The 17,569-nt window shown below is 42.4% G+C and overlaps 1 protein-coding gene across 2 annotated transcripts in view; it reads right to left on the minus strand.

Annotated features, from left to right (window-relative positions):
* Positions 1-371: 371 nt before the first annotated feature.
* Positions 372-17,569, minus strand: part of VKORC1L1 (vitamin K epoxide reductase complex subunit 1 like 1) — a 108,341-nt gene continuing 91,143 nt past the window's right edge. Inside the window, exon 5 of one of the 2 annotated variants that reach the window (XM_036279017.1) lies at positions 372-726. The gene's annotated coding sequence lies outside the window, so the exon portion shown is untranslated. Of the gene's footprint in view, positions 727-1,719; positions 1,738-17,569 lie in introns of those variants that run through there. The other variant, XM_036279019.1, reaches the window with a different exon arrangement.

Here is a 17,569-nt window from a genome sequence, read left to right on the forward strand (position 1 = left end):
TTATTTCAAAGCCATAATACTGTTTGTTTCACTGGCACCAATGTTAAGGAAAAACATCTGAGTGAAAATTGAACTGCTGTCAGAGACTTTACCTTAAAATTTCATATTGCCCTGGCCAGTTTGGCTCAGAGGTTAGAGCGTCGGCCTGCGGTCCGGAGAGACCCGGGTTCGGTTCCCGCTAAGGGCACGTACTTCGGTTGCAGTTTGTCCCCGGCCCTGGTTGGTCGTGCGGGTGGCAGCCACTCAATGTGTCCCTTCACGTCGATGTTTCTCTCTCTCTTTCTCTCCCTTCCTCTCTCTCCCTCCCACTCTACCTGTACAAAAAATGGAAAAATATCCTCGGGTGAGGATAAAAAAAAAAAAAAATTTCATATTAATATTTCCAGCGTTTCTCCAAAGAAATGTACACATTTTCCCATCTTAGTGTCCTGAAGGCCTTGGACTTGATGGTTTGGTCACATGACTCACTCTGTAAGGTAGAACCGATCCAGTTTTACGACTAGACACAAGTTTGACATGAATGTCCAAATAGTTTCTTCCTTGCAGAAGGAGGAGATGAAAGGGAACCAACTACCCTATTATTTTTGCTGGCAATGCTGGATCCATCGCTGTCAGTACTTTTCACAAGATGCTCTGTATGCACTTAACTGTTTTCACTTTTTCTTCCGTCAGTGTTGAGCTGACAATTCTTCATTGCTACACTTCAACTAAACAGTACAGTAAGTTCTGCAGGGATGGATCCAATATCTCTACCTTTATTTACCAATATCACGGAAATAAATTCTAGTTGAATCTACATGTTTAAATCCATCAGCTAAAAACATATTATATATTGTAAAGATGGCAGTACTTAGTACAGTATTCTAAACTGTTTTCATGTCATGATCACATTTGTTATACCTGAAATTGAATTTATGCACATTGGAGATTACTAGCAATGGTTGCTCACTTTACAACTGACGGCTGCATTTAATTATTTCAGAATCATCTTCAAAGTAAACTTAAAGCTTGTCTTTGATTGGCTCGGTGTATACTCTTTTTTTTTTTGTATCCATATTTAAAATGAAGATTGACACAGAAAATACCCTTCTAATTTACAAGATTTTATTTTATTTTATTTTATTTTTTTTTATCCTCACCCGAGGACATTTTTCCATTTTTTGTTCAGGTAGAGTGGGAGGGAGAGAGAGGAACAGAGAGAGAGAGAGAAACATCAACGTGAAAGGGACACATCAAGTGGCTGCCACCCGCACGACCAACCAGGGCCGGGGACAAACTGCAACCGAGGTACATGCCCTTAGCGGGAACCGAACCCGGGTCTCTCCGGACCGCAGGCCGACGCTCTAACCACTGAGCCAAACCGGCCAGGGCTCATTTACAAGATTTTAAAAAATCAGTTTAAGATTCTTAGGGAAAGTGTCTGTTGTGAAGAATAAATAAAAAAAAAAATGCTGCAAAATTAACTTAATGGAAAAGGGACTTCGGACTGTCGGTTTCGAGTTCGTCAGGCTGTCAGTCCTGCTTGGGCTGTAGTTGCCGTTTCCACGCCTCATTCAAGTAAACTAGTCGTTTGTAGTTGATGATAAGAAGAATGAAGTTCAGCACATATGTGATGACGCAGATGATGCAAAACTCCTTCAGCACAAAATAGAATGTAGGCCAGGTACAAAGACCCTACCACAGACACGATGGAGGATGTCATGAGGATTCAAGCTGCAACTGCACTTGCTGTCATGCCTGCAAGAGAAAGAGACGCTTGGCTCAATAAGATCTTGACATTGGAAAGTTTCTGAGTTAAAAGGTAACCTTTTGTAATTTTCTGTCATTTGGAAATACTGGTCTTACTGCAAGACCCTGAAATTTGAGAACAAACACTCCAGCCTATTTTGTTAAGATTATGCACGTTGGCTTTGCATACAGGATACCAATTTTATAGCTGCAATGTTTCTGACTTGTCAATGTTCTAGATGACATATTACTTACTTCATAAACTAGCCTTAGTTATGACACATAAAGAAAATATACTGACTTGCAATCACATTATGCAATGAAGCTGATGTGTAAAAAGACAGCCCCACTTTTCTTCGAGAATAAAGGAAACTTGGGACCACAACCTTTTCTTCCAAGCAGGACATGTTTTCCCTATAGGCTCCCCATATGTGGCCACCCACATGACCCAGCCAGGGCCAAGGACAGACTGCAACCGAGGCACGTGCCCTTAGCAGGAACTGAACCCGGGTCTCTCTGGACTGCAGGCCAACGCTCTAACCGCTGAGCCAAACCGGCCAGGTCAATGTTTTAAGAAGGCTCACTATGACTAAGATGCTGTTGGATTACTTATGCCAGGGACAAGCAAATCTGACTGGCCACCTGCTTCTGTAAATAAAGATTTACTGGAAGCCACCACTCTCATTCATTAACATAATGCCCGTCACTGCTTTTGCTTTCACATTAGAATCCTGAGCTGAGTAACTGTGACAGTCAGCAAAGCCCCAGTTATTTTCTATCTGCCTCTTTACTAAAAATGCTTGTTGACCTCACCTATGCTACACATCTAAAACTTCAAAAATTATGCTACCACCTTAATTTCAACCTAACAAAGTTAGTTTCAAAATGATATGTACCAGTCTTTTTCTTAACTGTAAAATTGGGATAATAACCATGACTATGTCCTGCCGTTGTGCAGATTAAAAGAACTAATAGATAAAAACACTTAGAATGTTTATGTTTGCTTCATAAACACTAGCTACTAGTTAAATACTATTGTACCAAACTTGTCCTAATGTAATGAAACTGGTGGCTTGGGATAAAACTCTCAATGGAATTTAAAATGTGGTATAATTCTAGCCCTAGCCAGTTTGGCTCAGCAGTTAGAGCATCAGCCTGCGGGCCAGAGAGACCCGGATGCGGTTCCCGCTAAGGGCGCAGTTTGTCCCTGACCCTGGTTGGTCCTGCGGGTGGCAACAACTCAATCTGTCCCTTTCACGTCGATGTTTCTCTTTCTCCCTCTCCCTTTCTCTCTCTCTCTCTCTCCCACTCTATCAAAAAAATGGAAAAATGTCCTCAGGTGAGGATAAAAAAGAAAAAGAGAAAAAAATGTGCTATAATTCTAAATAGATGATTGTACAATCAAGCAATGGAATATTCTGCAGCTGTAAAAAAGAAATGTATTGCTATGGAAAGATTACCATGATATGTCAGTCAAGCAAAACAAAAAGCATGTAAAACAGTGTGTATAGCATTTGTCTTTTAAAAAAATTTTTTTTAATTTTTACAAAAATTTTATCGGTTTATTTTTTTTAATATTTTAAATATTTATTGTTGCATGTATTACAAATGTTCCTCATTTTTCCCCCATTGATGCCTTCCTCCCCACTCCCAATCCCCTCCTGCCTTTTACCACACTGTTGTCTGTGTCCATTGGTTATGCATATAAGTTCTTTGGTTTATTTCTTCCCACCCCCCAACCCCCTTCTCTTTGAGATTTGTCAGTCTAGCAATGAATTTGTTCTTCTTAATCCCTTTACCTTTTTCACCCATTCCCCCAACCCCCCTCCCATCTGGCAACCAACCAAATGTTCTCTGTATCTATGAAAATGTTTCTGTTCTGCCTGTTCATTTTGTTTGTAGATTCGATTGTCGATAGATATGTATTCATTGCCATTTTGTTTGTTCATATATTTTATCTTTTTCTTCAAAAAAACCCTTCAACATTTCATATAATAACGGTTTGATGGTGATGAACTCCTTGAGCTTTTTTTTGTCTGGGAAACTCTTTATATGGCCATCGATTCTAAATGACAGCCTTGCAGGATAGAGTAATCTTGGTTGTAGGTTCTTGCTTTTCATCACTCTGAATATTTCTTGCCACTCCCTTCTGGCCTGCAAAGTTTCTTTTGAGAAATCAGCTGACAGTCTTATGGGAACTCCACTGTAGGTAACCAACTGCTTTTCTCTCGCTGCTTTTAAGATTCTCTCTTTGTCTTGAACCTTTTGCATTTTGATAATGATGTATCTTGGTGTGGGCCTCTTGGGGTTCATCTTGTTTGGGACTCTTCTGTGCTTCCAGGACTTGTATGTCTGTTTCCTTCACCAAGTTAGAGAAGTTTTCTGCCATTATTGTTTCAAACAGGTTTTCAATTTCTTGTTCTCTCTCTTCTCCTTCTGGCACCCCCAAGATGTGAATATTGGCACGCTTGAAGTTGTCCCAGAGGCTCCTTACACTATCCTCATTTTTTTGGATTCTTTTTTCTTTTTGCTGTTCTGATTGGGCGTTTTTTGCTTCCTTATATTTAAAATCGATGGTTTGCTTCTTGGCTTTACCTACTCTACTATTGAATCTGTGTAAATTATTCTTTATTTCAGTTAGTGCCTCCTTCATTTCTGACTGTGCATCCATCATTTCTGACTGGTCCTTTTTATGCTCTTGAGGCCCTTACTAACATCACTGAGGTTCTCACTAAGTTCATTGAGCATCCTTATAAGCAGGAGACCCCAGGCTCAACCATTCAAAGACGACCACATCTCCTCAACCCAATGACCAACCACCGCCCAGCCCTGAGTTTAAAAATCCGGCTTGTACAGAAAAGTAGTCTGTACAAGCCGGCTGCTACTCTCTCCTTAGAGGTAGTCCGGCAGGCTAATTCCCAATAAACCTGCACTTCTGGAGACCCTGCACCACCTCGTTCTGCCTCGTTCTTCCATTAGTTACCTACAAGGGAGTTCCCACAAGACTGTCAGCTGATTTCTCAAAAGAAACTTTGCAGGCCAGAAGGGAGTGGCAAGAAATATTCAGAGTGATGAAAAGCAAGAACCTACAACCAAGATTACTCTCTTTTGCAAAGCTGTCATTTAGACTCAATGGACAGATAGTTTCCCAGACAAGGAAAAGCTAAAGAGTTCATCATCACCAAACCATTATTATATGAAATGTTGAAGAGTCTTCTTGAAGAATAAGATAAAAAATATGAACAAACAAAATGTCAATGAATACATATTTATCAACAATTGAATCTACAAACAAAATGAACAGGTAGAATAGAAACATTCTCATAGATACAGAGAACATTTTGTTGGTTGCCAGATGGGACGTGGGTTGGGGGAATGGGTGAAAAAGGCGAAGGGATTAAGAAATACAAATTGGTTGTTAGACTGACAAACCTCTAAGGGAAAGGGGATTGGGGGTGGGTGGGAAGAAATAAACCGAAGAACTTATATGTATATATGCATAACCAATGGACACGGACAACGGTGTGGGGAAAGGCAGGAGCGGGGCAGGAGTGGGGAGGAGGGGTCCATGGGGGAAAAATGAGAAACATTTGTAATACATTCAACAATAAAGATATGTTTAAAAAGCCCTGGCTGGTTTGGCTCAGCAGTTAGAGCTTCGTCCCATGGACCAGAGAGTCCCTGGTTTGGTTCCTGCTAAGGGCATGTACCTCAGTTGCAGTTTGTCTCCGACCCCATTTGGGGTCATGTGGGTGGCAGCCACTGGATGTGTCTCTCTCACATTGATGTTTCTCTCTCTCCCTCTATCTCTCCCCCCCACTCTATCTAAAGATAAAGGCAAAAATGTCCTCAGGTGAGGATAAAAAAAATATATATATATATATATGTTAAAAAAAAAAGACACTCAAACTTTAGAGATTGATTTTAGATCTTGTAATAATAACCATTAACCTCTAAAATACCTGTTCTAGTTGGTTGTTTTACTTGATAATTGTTGCTCTCGTATTGATATTAAAATAGCAACTAAACCTGATTTTATTTTATTATCTTTCTTTATTGATTTTAGAGAGAAAGAAAGGGAGAAGGAGAAAAATATAGAAACATCGATGAGAGAGAACATTGATTGGCTACCTCCTGCACGCCCCTCTTTGGGGATTTGGCCCACAACTTGGGCATATGCCCTGACCAGGAATCGAACCAGTGACCTCTTGGTGCATGGGTCAACGCTCAACTACTGAGCCACACCAGCCAGGCCTAAATCTGATTTTAGTTCCAGAATAGATTAGCTTGTCTCTGCTTTCCTTCTCCCAGTCTCCTTTACTGTACATGTATTGCCCTAGAAACTTATTCATCTGATACCTTGAAATAAAGATTGGAACTTGCAAAAAATAAAATAAAATAGCAGCTAAAATATCAAGTGACATCTCTGTATAAATATACAGGATATAAATACTTGTAAATATAATGTAATGTAATATATATAATATAATAATGTATACCTATCTCACCTCAGGATGGATACCAGTATGAGTATTTATTGAAACTCATTACTGCCCGGCCGCTGTGATTCACCAAGAGGTCGCCGGTTCAATTCCCGGTCAGGGCACATGCCCAGGTTGTGGGCCAAATCCGCAGTTGGGGGCATTCTGGAGGCGACCAATTGATGTTCTCTCTCATCGATGTTTCTATCTCTCTCTCCATCTCCCTTCCTCTCTCTCTAAAAATCAATAAACGAAAAAAATTTCTGAAAACAAAAAACAAAAGAAACCTCTTTACTTTTGTCAATTCCTGTTCAAACATCAGTTTGAAAGTCTGAGAGGCAGTATACCAGAGTGACTAAGAGCAGAAATCTGGAACCTGATTGGTCAGGTCAAATTCTACTTCTGCTCCTTACTAGCTCTGTGGTATCAGAAAAGTTCATTAACTTTGCTGTGTCTCAGTCACTGCCTTGTTACGTGGGAATAATGATAGTGCTCACTTCAAAGGGTTGTTACGAGAAGTGAATGAGTTAATACATGTAAAACACCCTTACGAGCACCTGGCACATAGTGTATAAGTCAGGATGGGCTAGTTATGCTGTAGTAACAAACAACTGCAAAATCTCAGTTGTTTGAAGCAGTAAAGGTTTATTTCTCACTCAAGCCACACATTCATCACAGATGAGAAGGGTCACTGACCACCCTCACTCACTCAGGGCCTCAGGCTGATGGGAGCTCAGTTTGACACGTGCTTCCACGACCTCCGAGGCAGGCAAAGGGACGTGGCAGATCAGGTACTGGCTCTTAAAGTTGCTGATATCGACATTTCATTTGGTGAAAATAGTCACAGGGTCACACCTAACTTCAGAGGGGCAAGGGCCATGTGTCCAGAAAGGGAGAGAGCCAGAAATATTTGTTGAACAACACTAATAATTACCAAGGTTACCTATTGTAATTTGATTTTAAAGTGGGCAGGGGACGTAATGAAGAGGTCGAGGAGGTAACATTTGAGCCAAGGCCTCGATGACAAAGAAGGACAAACTACGGAAGCAAACTCTGCAAAGTCTCTAAGGCAGGAATGGGTTTGAAGCATTCGAGGAACAGAAAAACGGTCCAAATGTTTGAAGAATGGTGAATAAGAGTGAGAGCAGGCAGAGGCTGGGTCACACAAGTCCCTGAAGGTCATGGTAAGGAGTTTGAATTGTATTCCAGTGTACTGGGAAAGCCACTGGAGGGTTTAAACCATTTAACATGGTATAACTTTGTTGTTGTTGTTGTTGTTGTTGTTGTTGTTATGGCCAATTTTACTCTTGTTGGAAACTTTGGTTGTAACTTTTTCTTTAGAAGAATCTATTCGCCCTGGCCAATTTGACTCAGTAGTTACAGCATCAGCCCTCAGACCGAAGGGTCTCAGGTTCGATTCCCAGTCAATGCATGTATGTATATACCTGGTTTTGCTGGTTTGATCCCAGCCCCAGTCAGGGTTGTGCAAGAGGCAACCAATCAATGTGTCTCTTTCACATTTATGTTTCTTTCTGTCTCTCTCTGTCTTTCTCTCTCTCGCTACCTCCCTCCCTTCCACTCCATCTAAAAATCAATGTAAAAATATCCTCGCCCTGGCCGGTTTGGCTCAGCGGTTAGAGCGTCCGCCTGCGGTCCGGAGAGACCCGGGTTCGGTTCCCGCTAAGGGCACGTACCTCGGTTGCAGTTTGTCCCCAGCCCTGGTTGGTCGTGCGGTTGGCAGCCACTCGATGTGTCCCTTTCACATCGATGTTTCCCCCTCTCTCTCTTCCTCTCTCTCCCTCCCACTCTGTCTGTACAAAAAATGGAAAAATGTCCTCGGATGAGGATAAAGAAAAAAAAAAATATCTTCAAGTGAGAATTAACAACAACAAAAAAGAATATATTATTGTTTTGAGTGATTTTAAAGCTTAAAATACGGTTTATACAATTTTTAACAAAGGAAGAAGGATTTCAAATGTGTTAAATAGCCCTGGCCAGTTTGGCTCAGCGGTTGGAGCGTCCACCTTCGGTCTGGAGAGACCCAGGTTCGGTTCCCGCTAAGGGCACGTACCTCGGTTGCAGTTTGTCCCCGGCCCTGGTTGGTCATGTGGGTGGCAGCCACTCGATGTGTCCCTTTCACATCGATGTTTCCCTCTCTCTCTCTTCCTCTCTCTCCCTCGCACTCTATCTGTACAAAAAATGGAGAAGTGTCCTTGGGTGAGGATTAAAAAAAAAAAAAAAAAACCCAAATGTGTTAAATAGCTTCATGAGAACTTCATAATAATATACTAATATACTAATCACTTCCTCTATGAGTTACTACTGCTTCTACTTGTTATCATTTTTTTTAACCCTCACCACCACTCTACAAAGCAGGTATATGTAATTTTCATTTCATAGATGAAGAAGCAAAGCTTTATAGAAAGTAACTTGCCCAATGTCACTTTCTCTAATCAGTGGCAGAACTTAAATTTGCCTAGAAAACCCTTAAAATCATGCAAACAATATAGTATGCTTGTCAAAAAATGTAACAGACAAATTTTCTCTATCCTTTGAACAAACAGATCACTATTAACATGGTATAACTTATTTTTAAAAGATGACTTTATTGATTTTCGAGAGAGAGAGAAACATCAATGCAAGAGCAACACATTGGCTGGTTACCTCCCACATGACCCTGACCAGCACCGGAGACGAACTACAACTGAGGTATGTGTCCTTGGCCGGAATCAAACCTGCACTCCTTGGTTTGCAGGCCGATGCTCTAACTCTGAGCCAAACCAGCCAGGGCAGTATAACTTTTAAAAAGCCTATTCACTCTGGTTGCTCTTGTGGGATGGGCAAGTATGAAAAAAGGGAAATCAGTTAAGAAGCATCAGTCTAGGTGAGTGATGGCAGTGGCCTGGACCAATGTAGTAGCAATAGAGGGGGAAAGAGTAGACATAGTTAAGATTAATTTTGGAAGTGGAGCCGATGGATTGGATGTGGAGTGTGACGGAAAGGAAGGACTTAATAATGACCCCTAGGTTTCTGACCTGAGAAGCTGAGTGGTTATTAAGGCGGACATTTCTCCCAGTATAAAAACTGGGTGGTAATGATGTCTTCTGAATCAAGAGCTGTGGTTTGTCCATGTAAATTTAAAGATGCTTTGGATACTTAAGGGTTGATATGAATTTGGAGATCTGTGGAGTGAACAAGGCTGGAGATATAAATTTGGAGGTCCTGTTAGTTATTTATTGCTGCATACAAAATAACCCCTAAACCTAGTAGCCTAAAACTACAAACATGTATTATCTCAGTTTCTGTTGGTCAGGAATTTGGGACTAGCTTAGCTGGGTAATTCTGGCTCTGCATCTCTCAAAAAGTTGCTATCAAGATGTCACCTAGGCCCGTGGCCAGTGTGGCTCAGTTTGGTAAGCGTTGTCCTGTGCATAGAAAGGTAGCTGGTAGCTGGTTTAATTCCCAGTCAGGGCACATGCCCAGGTTTCAAGCTTGATCCCTGGTGAGGGTGCATGCAAAATGCAACCAATTGATCTCACATTGATGCTTCTCTCTCTCTCTCTCTCTCCCTCTCTCTCCCTCTCTCTCTCTTTTCTCTCTCTTTCTGTCTCTCTCACCCTCTCCCTTACTATATCACTAAAAAAAAAGTCAATAAAAACATGTATTTTTAAATTATTTTTCTTTATTGATTTTAGAGAGAGAGGAAAAGCGAGGGAGAAAGAAATAAAAACCTTGATGAGATAGAACATCGATTGCCTGCCTCCTGCATGCCCCTCACTGGAGATTTGGCCCACAACCTGGGCATGTGCCCTGACCAGGAATTGAAGTGGCAACCTCCTGGTGCAAAGGTCAATGCTTAACCACTGATACACACGAGCTGGGCAAAACATATACATATGTTTTAATATGGTTGTTTTTTTCATTGAATTTTTAGAGAGGAGGAAGTAAGAGAGTTAGAAACATTGATATGAAAGAGAAACATCAGTCGGCTGCCTCCTGCACACCCCCTACCTGGGATCGAGCCCACAACCCGGGCATGTGCCCTGACCGGGAATCAAACTGGGACCTCTCAGTGCATAGGATAATGCTGAATCCACTGAGCCACACCAGCCGGGCTAAACATTTTTTTTTTAAATCCTCACCCAAGGACATTTTTGCATTCATCTTTAGATAGAGTGAGAGGGATAGAGGGAAGAAGAGAGAGAGAGAAACATCAATGTGAGGGAGACACATTGACTGGCTGCCACGCACACAACCACAACTGGGACCGGGAACAAACTGGTCATGGATGCTTAGGGGAGTGTTGACCTGAACAACAACCAAGTCAAAGGTTACCAAGAATAAGGAGACTGCAAAGTAGTTTGGATCTACAACACAAAGGTAATTGATAATCATGCAAGGGCAGTTTCCATGGAGTATTAAACCTAATTGGAGTATAAGTAAATATAATGAAAGAATTGGTGACATTAAACATAGAAAAATCTTCTGGCCCTGGTCAGCCAGCTCAGTTGGTTAAAGCATAGTCCCAACACACCAAGGTTGCAGGTTCAATTCCAGTCAGGGCACATGCAAGAATTAACCAATAAATGCATAAAGAAGTGGAACAACAAACTGTGCTCGCTCTCTCTCTCAAATAAGTAAAAACATAAATGAACATTACCTATTTAAGAAAAATCCCAGAGATGGCAGCAGGCAGGACTGGAGTGAGGGTGAGTGTGTGAGAGAGTGAGCGAGTGTGAGAAAGAGTGTGAGTGAATGTGACGACCAACCTTGAGCAGTGCAGAAACGCAGCACAGAAGCTCCCTGTGCTGTGGAAGGAAAGTAGCTACCTACTGTGGTAAGCGGCTCATCAGTGAGCTTCTACCTGTGCGGAGAAGAGGCCCCAGCTTTTGGAAGATCCTTGATCTTCCCTGGGAGGAGGAACTGGGGAGCAGCTAGGGCCGAGTCAACTGAGTCCCCAAGAGCACCTTGCACCATCAGTCAAATGTCGTAACTGTGTCAACATAAACCAGTGCACAGTAGCGGTGCTATCAAGGTGCTGGCTGAAGTAGCCACAGCTGGCAGAGAGCCCAGCACCATCCCCCACAGTAGCAGCCTGATGGGACCTCAGCACCTTCCTCCACAGCAGCAGTGACTGGACAGGGAGTGGAGCCCCACCCACAACAGCAGCTGAGGCTTGGGAGTGGACATCCATCCCCAGGCAGCAGTAGCACAGATTGGCAGCTGAGACCCATCCCCAGTAGCATCAGCTAAGGGTCCTTGGGCTGGGCTCTGCCTAAAACTTGGTACTGAATCTCTGGGAAAGCTCTTGACAGCAGGAATGGATGGGGCGTGGATCAGGATGGATGCTAATGTAACACACGAGGGAATGGTGTTAGGGGGCGGGCGTGTGCTGTGTGCTGTGAGCTGTGAGCTGTGTGCTGTGAGCTGTGAGCTGTGTGCTGTGAGCTGTGAGCTATGTGCTCTGTGCTGTGAACTGTGTGCTGTGTGCTGTGTGCTGTGGGCTGTGTGCTATGAGCTGTGTGCTGTGAGCTGTGAGCTGTGTGCTGTGTGCTATGAGCTGTGTGCTGTGTGCTATGAGCTGTATGCTGTGTGCTGTGAACTGTGTGCTGTGTGCTGTGGGCTGTGGGCTGTGGGCTGTGGGCTATGAGCTGTGTGCTGTGAGCTGTGAGCTGTGTGCTGTGTGCTATGAGCTATGTGCTGTGTGCTGTGAACTGTGTGCTGTGGGCTGTGGGCTGTGTGCTATGAGCTGTGTGCTGTGTGCTGTGTGCTGTGAGCTGTGTGCTGTGAGCTGTGTGCTGTGTGCTGTGAGCTGTGTGCTGTGGGCTGTGAGCTGTGTGCTGTGTGCTATGAGCTGTGTGCTGTGAGCTGTGTGCTCTGTGCTGTGTGCTGTGAGCTGTGTGCTGTGACGGGAAAAGGCCACACCATTTTTTAAGATCCTTGATCTTCCCTAGGAGGAGGAAGTGGGGAGCAGCTAGGGCCAAGTGACCTGAGTACACGAGAACACCTTGCACCATCGGTCCAATGGACCCCACTGTGTCAACATGGACCAGTACACAGTAACGGTGCTATCAAGGTGCCTGCTGCAGTAGCCACAACTGGCAGGGAGCCCAGCACCATCCCCCACAGCAGCAGCCTGAAAGGAGCTCAGTACTTTTCCCAACAGTAGCAGTGACTCGATGAGGAGTGGAGCCCCACCCGCAACAGCAGCTGAGGCTTGGGAGTGCACATCCATCCCAAGGCAGCAGCAGCACAGATTGGCAGCTGAGACCCATCCCCAGTAGCATCAGCAGAGGCTGATCAGGAGCAGTGCCCCTGTCCAAGCAGCAGAAGACTTTGGAAGCCAAGACCTGCCCCTGACAACTTAGCACTGGATTTGGAGTGGGGAGCCCCTTCCTCCAGCAGCTGCAAAGTCCCAGGAGCAGAGCATCCTCAGACCCCCAACAGCAGCAAAGGATTGGGAGCTGAGAGTACCCCCTGGCAACAGCAGCAGCAGTAGCAGTGCAAATCAGGAGCTGACACTCGCTCCAAGCATCGACTGATCAGGAGCTGAGCCACACCAGGCAACAGCATACCCCAGCAGCACACCAGCAGGACCCATGCACCACAGCAGGGAACCAGCTGGACCCATGCACCTCAGGCGGATATCAGGAAGACCCCATGCACCCCAGAAGCATACCAGCGGGACCCACATTCCCCAGGCATCAGCAGCACAGATTAGCAGCTGAGAACCATCCCCAGCAGCATCTGCAGAGGCTGATCAGGAGTGATGCCCCAGCCCAAGTAGCAGCATGATTCAGGGAGCTGAGAGCTGCACAACAGAGCAATAACAGCCGCCAGTCCTCAATCCTCCAGGACCCACAGCAGGCAAGATGCGCCATACACCAAAACAATCTGGAAGGCACAGCAGCCTTAATTGATACACAATGACCTGCCTATACATTCCAACATCCCTCACTGGGCCTAGAACTACCAGATTGCTAAAATGGTGAGACTAAGAAACATCACCCAAATGAAAGAACAAGAGGAATCACCAGAAAAAAATAACTACAGGAAATGGAAGAAAGCAATGTGTCAGATAAAGAATTCAAAGCCATGATTTTAAAGGTGCTCAAACAATTTAGTGAGAACTACAAGGAACTTAATAAGAATTATGAAGCGCTCAGTGGGAACTACATCAGCTTTAAAAAAAAAAAGAGGTAGAGTCTGGCCAGTGTGGCTCGGTAGTTGAGCATTGATGCATGTGCCAGGAAGTCACCGGTTCAATTCTGCCTGGGACATGTGCCCTGGTGTGAGCCCAATCCCCACTGGTGGGCGTGCAGGGGGCGGCTAATCAAGGTGCTCTCTCATCGATGTTTCTATTTCTCTCCCCCTCTCATTTCCTCTCTCTCTAAAATCAATAAAGGGAAGGAAAAAAAGAGGTAGAAGCTATGCATAAAAATCAAGAGGAAATTAAAAAATGACATAGCTGTGATGAAAAATACCTTAGACGGGTTCAATAGTAGATTAGAAGAAGCTGAAGATGAAATTAGCAACTTAGAAGACAAGGTAGAAAAAAAACACCCAAACAGCAGCAAATGGGAAAAAAAAATTAAAAACCAAAAGGAGAGTTTAAGAGAGCTTTGTGACAATACACAATGTAGCAACATTCATATTATAGGGGTACCAGAAGGAGAAGAATCAGAGAAAGGAATAGAGAGCTGGTTTGAAGAAATAATGACAGAAGAAAAAAGTCACACAAGGCCAGGAAACACAGAGAGTCCCAAGCAAGATGAACCCCCGAAGACCCAAACCTAGACACATCAAAATAAAAATGGCAAACATTAAAGACAAAGAAAGAATCTTAAAGGAAGCAAGAGAGACAGAAAGTTACCTACAAGGGAGCTCCCATTAGACTGTCAGCTGATTTCTCAATAGAAACACTGCAGGCCAGAAGGGAATGGCATGAAGTATACAAAGTAATGAAAGGCACCCTGGGAGGTTTGGCTCAGCGGATGGAGCATTGGCCTGAGGACCAGAGAGTCCCAGGTTTGGTTCTCGCTAGAGGCACATAAAAAAAATAAATTAAATTAAATTAAAAATCAAAGTAATGAAAGGCAAGGGTCTGAATCCAAGATGACTCTATCCAGCAAGGCTATCATTCAAAATTGAAGAAGAAATAAAGAGCTTCACAGACAAAAAAGCTAAAGGAATTTACCAACACCAAACTAGCACTGTAAGAAATGCTGAAGGGACTGTTGTAAGAAGAATAAACAGAAAGAGAGAGAGAGAGAGAGAGAGAGAGAGAGAGAGAGAGAGAGAGAGAGAGAAACACAGGCAAAAATAAAAATGGCAACTAATAAGTATCTATCAATGATAACCTTAAATGTAAATGGCTTAAATGCTCCAATCAAAAGACACAGGGTAGCCCTGGCCGGTTTGGCTCAGCGGTTAGAGCGTCGGCCTGCGGTCCCGAGAGACCCGGGTTCGGTTCCCGCTAAGGGCGCGTACCTCGGTTGCAGTTTGTCCCCAGCCCTGGTTGGTCGTGCGGGTGGCAGCCACTCGATGTGTCCCTTCACATCGATGTTTCTCTCTCTCTCTGTTCCTCTCTCTCCCTCCCGCTCCATCTGAACAACAACAACAAAAAAAATGGAAAAATGTCCTCGGGTGAGGAAAAAAAAAAAAAAAAGACACAGGGTAGCTGATTGGATAAGAAAAAATGACTCATATATATGCTGTTTACAAGAGACTCACCTCATAACAAAAGACTCACACAGGATAAAAGTGAAGGGATGGAAAAAAATTTTCCAAGCAAATGAAAATAAAGCTGGTGTAGCAATACTCATATCTGATAAAATAGACCTCCAAATGAGGGCCATAATAAGAGACAGAAAAGGTCACTATATAATATTAAAAGGATCAATCCAACAAGAGGATATAACCCTGATAAACACATATGCACCAAATATGGGAGCACCATAATATATTTAAAAACTTCTGGAGGATTTCAGAGGAGAGATCAGTAGCAATACAATCATAGTGGATGACTTTAACACCCCATTGACACCATAAAAAATTAACAAGGACATAGAGTCCTTAAATGAACAAGGACATAGAGTCCTTAAATGATGACTTAGACCAGTTGTACTTAATTGCTATTTACAGAACATTTCACCCCAAAGCTGCAGAATATACATTCTTCTCAAGTGCACACAGGACATTCTCAAAGATAGACCACATGTTAGGACATAAAGTAAGTCTCCAGAAATTCAAGAAGATTGAAATCATGTCAAGCTCTTCTCAGATCACAATGGCATGAAACTAGAACTCAATTACAACAAAAACATTCCAACACTTGGAGGCTAAATAGCAAGTTGTTAAAAAATGAATGGGTTACCAAGGAGATCAAGGAAGAAATAAAACTTCCTGGAAACCAATGAAAATGAACACACAACAACAGAAAACCTATGGGACACGGTGAAAGGAGTCCTGGGAGGGAAGTTCACAGGCCTACCTCAAGAAACAAGAAAAATTCCTCATTGACTTTCTAACCCTAAACTTAAGAACTAGAGCCCTGGTCGGTTTGGCTCAGTGGTTAGAGTGTTGGCCTTCGGTCTGGAGAGACAGGGATTTGGTTCCCGCTAAGGACACGTACCTTGGTTGCAGTTTGTTCCCAGACCTGGTTGGGTCGTTTTGGTGGCAACCACTCGATGTGTCCCTTTCATGTCGATATTTCTCTCTCTCTCTCCCCCTCCCACTCTATCTGGACAAAATATTGAAAAATGTCCTCGGGTGTGGATTAAAAAAAAAAAAAAAAAAAAACTTAAGAACTAGAAAGTAAACAGAAAGAAAAACCCAGAGCAAGTAGAAGGAAAGAAATAGTAAAGGTTCAGGCAGAAATAAATGACATAGACAATAAAAAACAATTCAAAAGATCAATGAAACAAAAAGCTGGTTCTTTGAAAAGATAAATAAGATCGATGGAACTTTAGCCAGACTTACCAAGAAACAAACAAAAAAAGAAACCAAATAAACAAAATCAGAAACAAAAGAGGTGCAGTAACAACTGATACCACAGAAATACAAAGGATCATTAAAACATACTATGAACAAATATACACCAAAAAACTGGACAATCTAGGTGAAATGGACAAATTTCTAGAAACACACAGTTTCCCAAACTGAACCATGAAGAGAGAGAAAATTTGAACAGATTTGAACAGACCAATAACAACTCAGGAAAATGAAGATGTACTTAAGAAACTCCCAGTAAACAAAAGCTCACACCCAGACAGCTTCACGGGGGAGTTTTACCGAACATTCAGAGAAAATCTAATACCCATTGTCCTCAAACTATCCCAAAAAATCCAAGAAGACAGAAAATTTCCAAACTCATTTATGAGGCTAGCATAATCCTAATTCCAAAATTGAATAAAGACACTACAAAGAAAGAAAACTACAGGCCAATATCCCTGATGAACATAGATGCCAAAATCTTTAACAAAATATTAGCAAATCGGATCCAGCAATACATCAAAAAAATTTTTCATCATGACCAAATGGGATTCATTCCAGGGAAGCAAGTATGGTACAATATTTGCAAATCAATAAATGTGATACACCACATAAACAAAATGAAAGATAAAACCATATGATCATGTCAATAAATGCTGAAAAAGCATTCAACAAATAGCAGCACCCATTTCTGATAAAAACAAACAGCAATCTGGGAATAGAGGGATCATATCTCGACATAATAAAAGCCATATATGAAAGACCTACAGAAAACATCATACTCAATGGGCAAAAACTAAAAGCATTTCCCTTTAGATCAGGAACAAGACACTTTTCCTACTTTTGCTACTCTCATTTAACATGGTACTGGAAGTCCTAGCCACAGCAATTAGACATGAAGGAAAAATAAAAAGGATCCAAATTGGAAAGGAGGAAGTGAAACTATCATTATTTCCAGATGACATGATATTGTACATAGAAAACTCTAAGGAGTCCATCAAAAATCTACTAGAGTTAATAAATGAATTTGGCAAAGGAGCAGGATACAAAATTAACATCAAGAAATCGACGGCATTCTTATGCACCAACAATGAACGCATAGAAAGAGAAACTAAAAAAAAAAAAAAATCCTACTTAACCATCGCAGCAAAAACATCAGGATACCTAAGAATAAACTTAACCAAAGAAGAAAAGGACCTCTTCACAGAAAACTACAGGTCATTGAAAAAAGAAATAGGGGAACATATAAGAAAGTGGAAGCACATAACTTGTTCATGGATTGGAAGAATTAACATCATTAAAATGTCCATACTACCCAAAGCAATCTATAGATTCAATGCAATGCCCATCAAAATACCAATGACATA

The sequence above is a fragment of the Molossus molossus genome, unplaced genomic scaffold (genome assembly GCF_014108415.1).
Source record: "Molossus molossus isolate mMolMol1 unplaced genomic scaffold, mMolMol1.p scaffold_m16_p_3, whole genome shotgun sequence".
Lineage (NCBI taxonomy): Eukaryota > Metazoa > Chordata > Mammalia > Chiroptera > Molossidae > Molossus > Molossus molossus.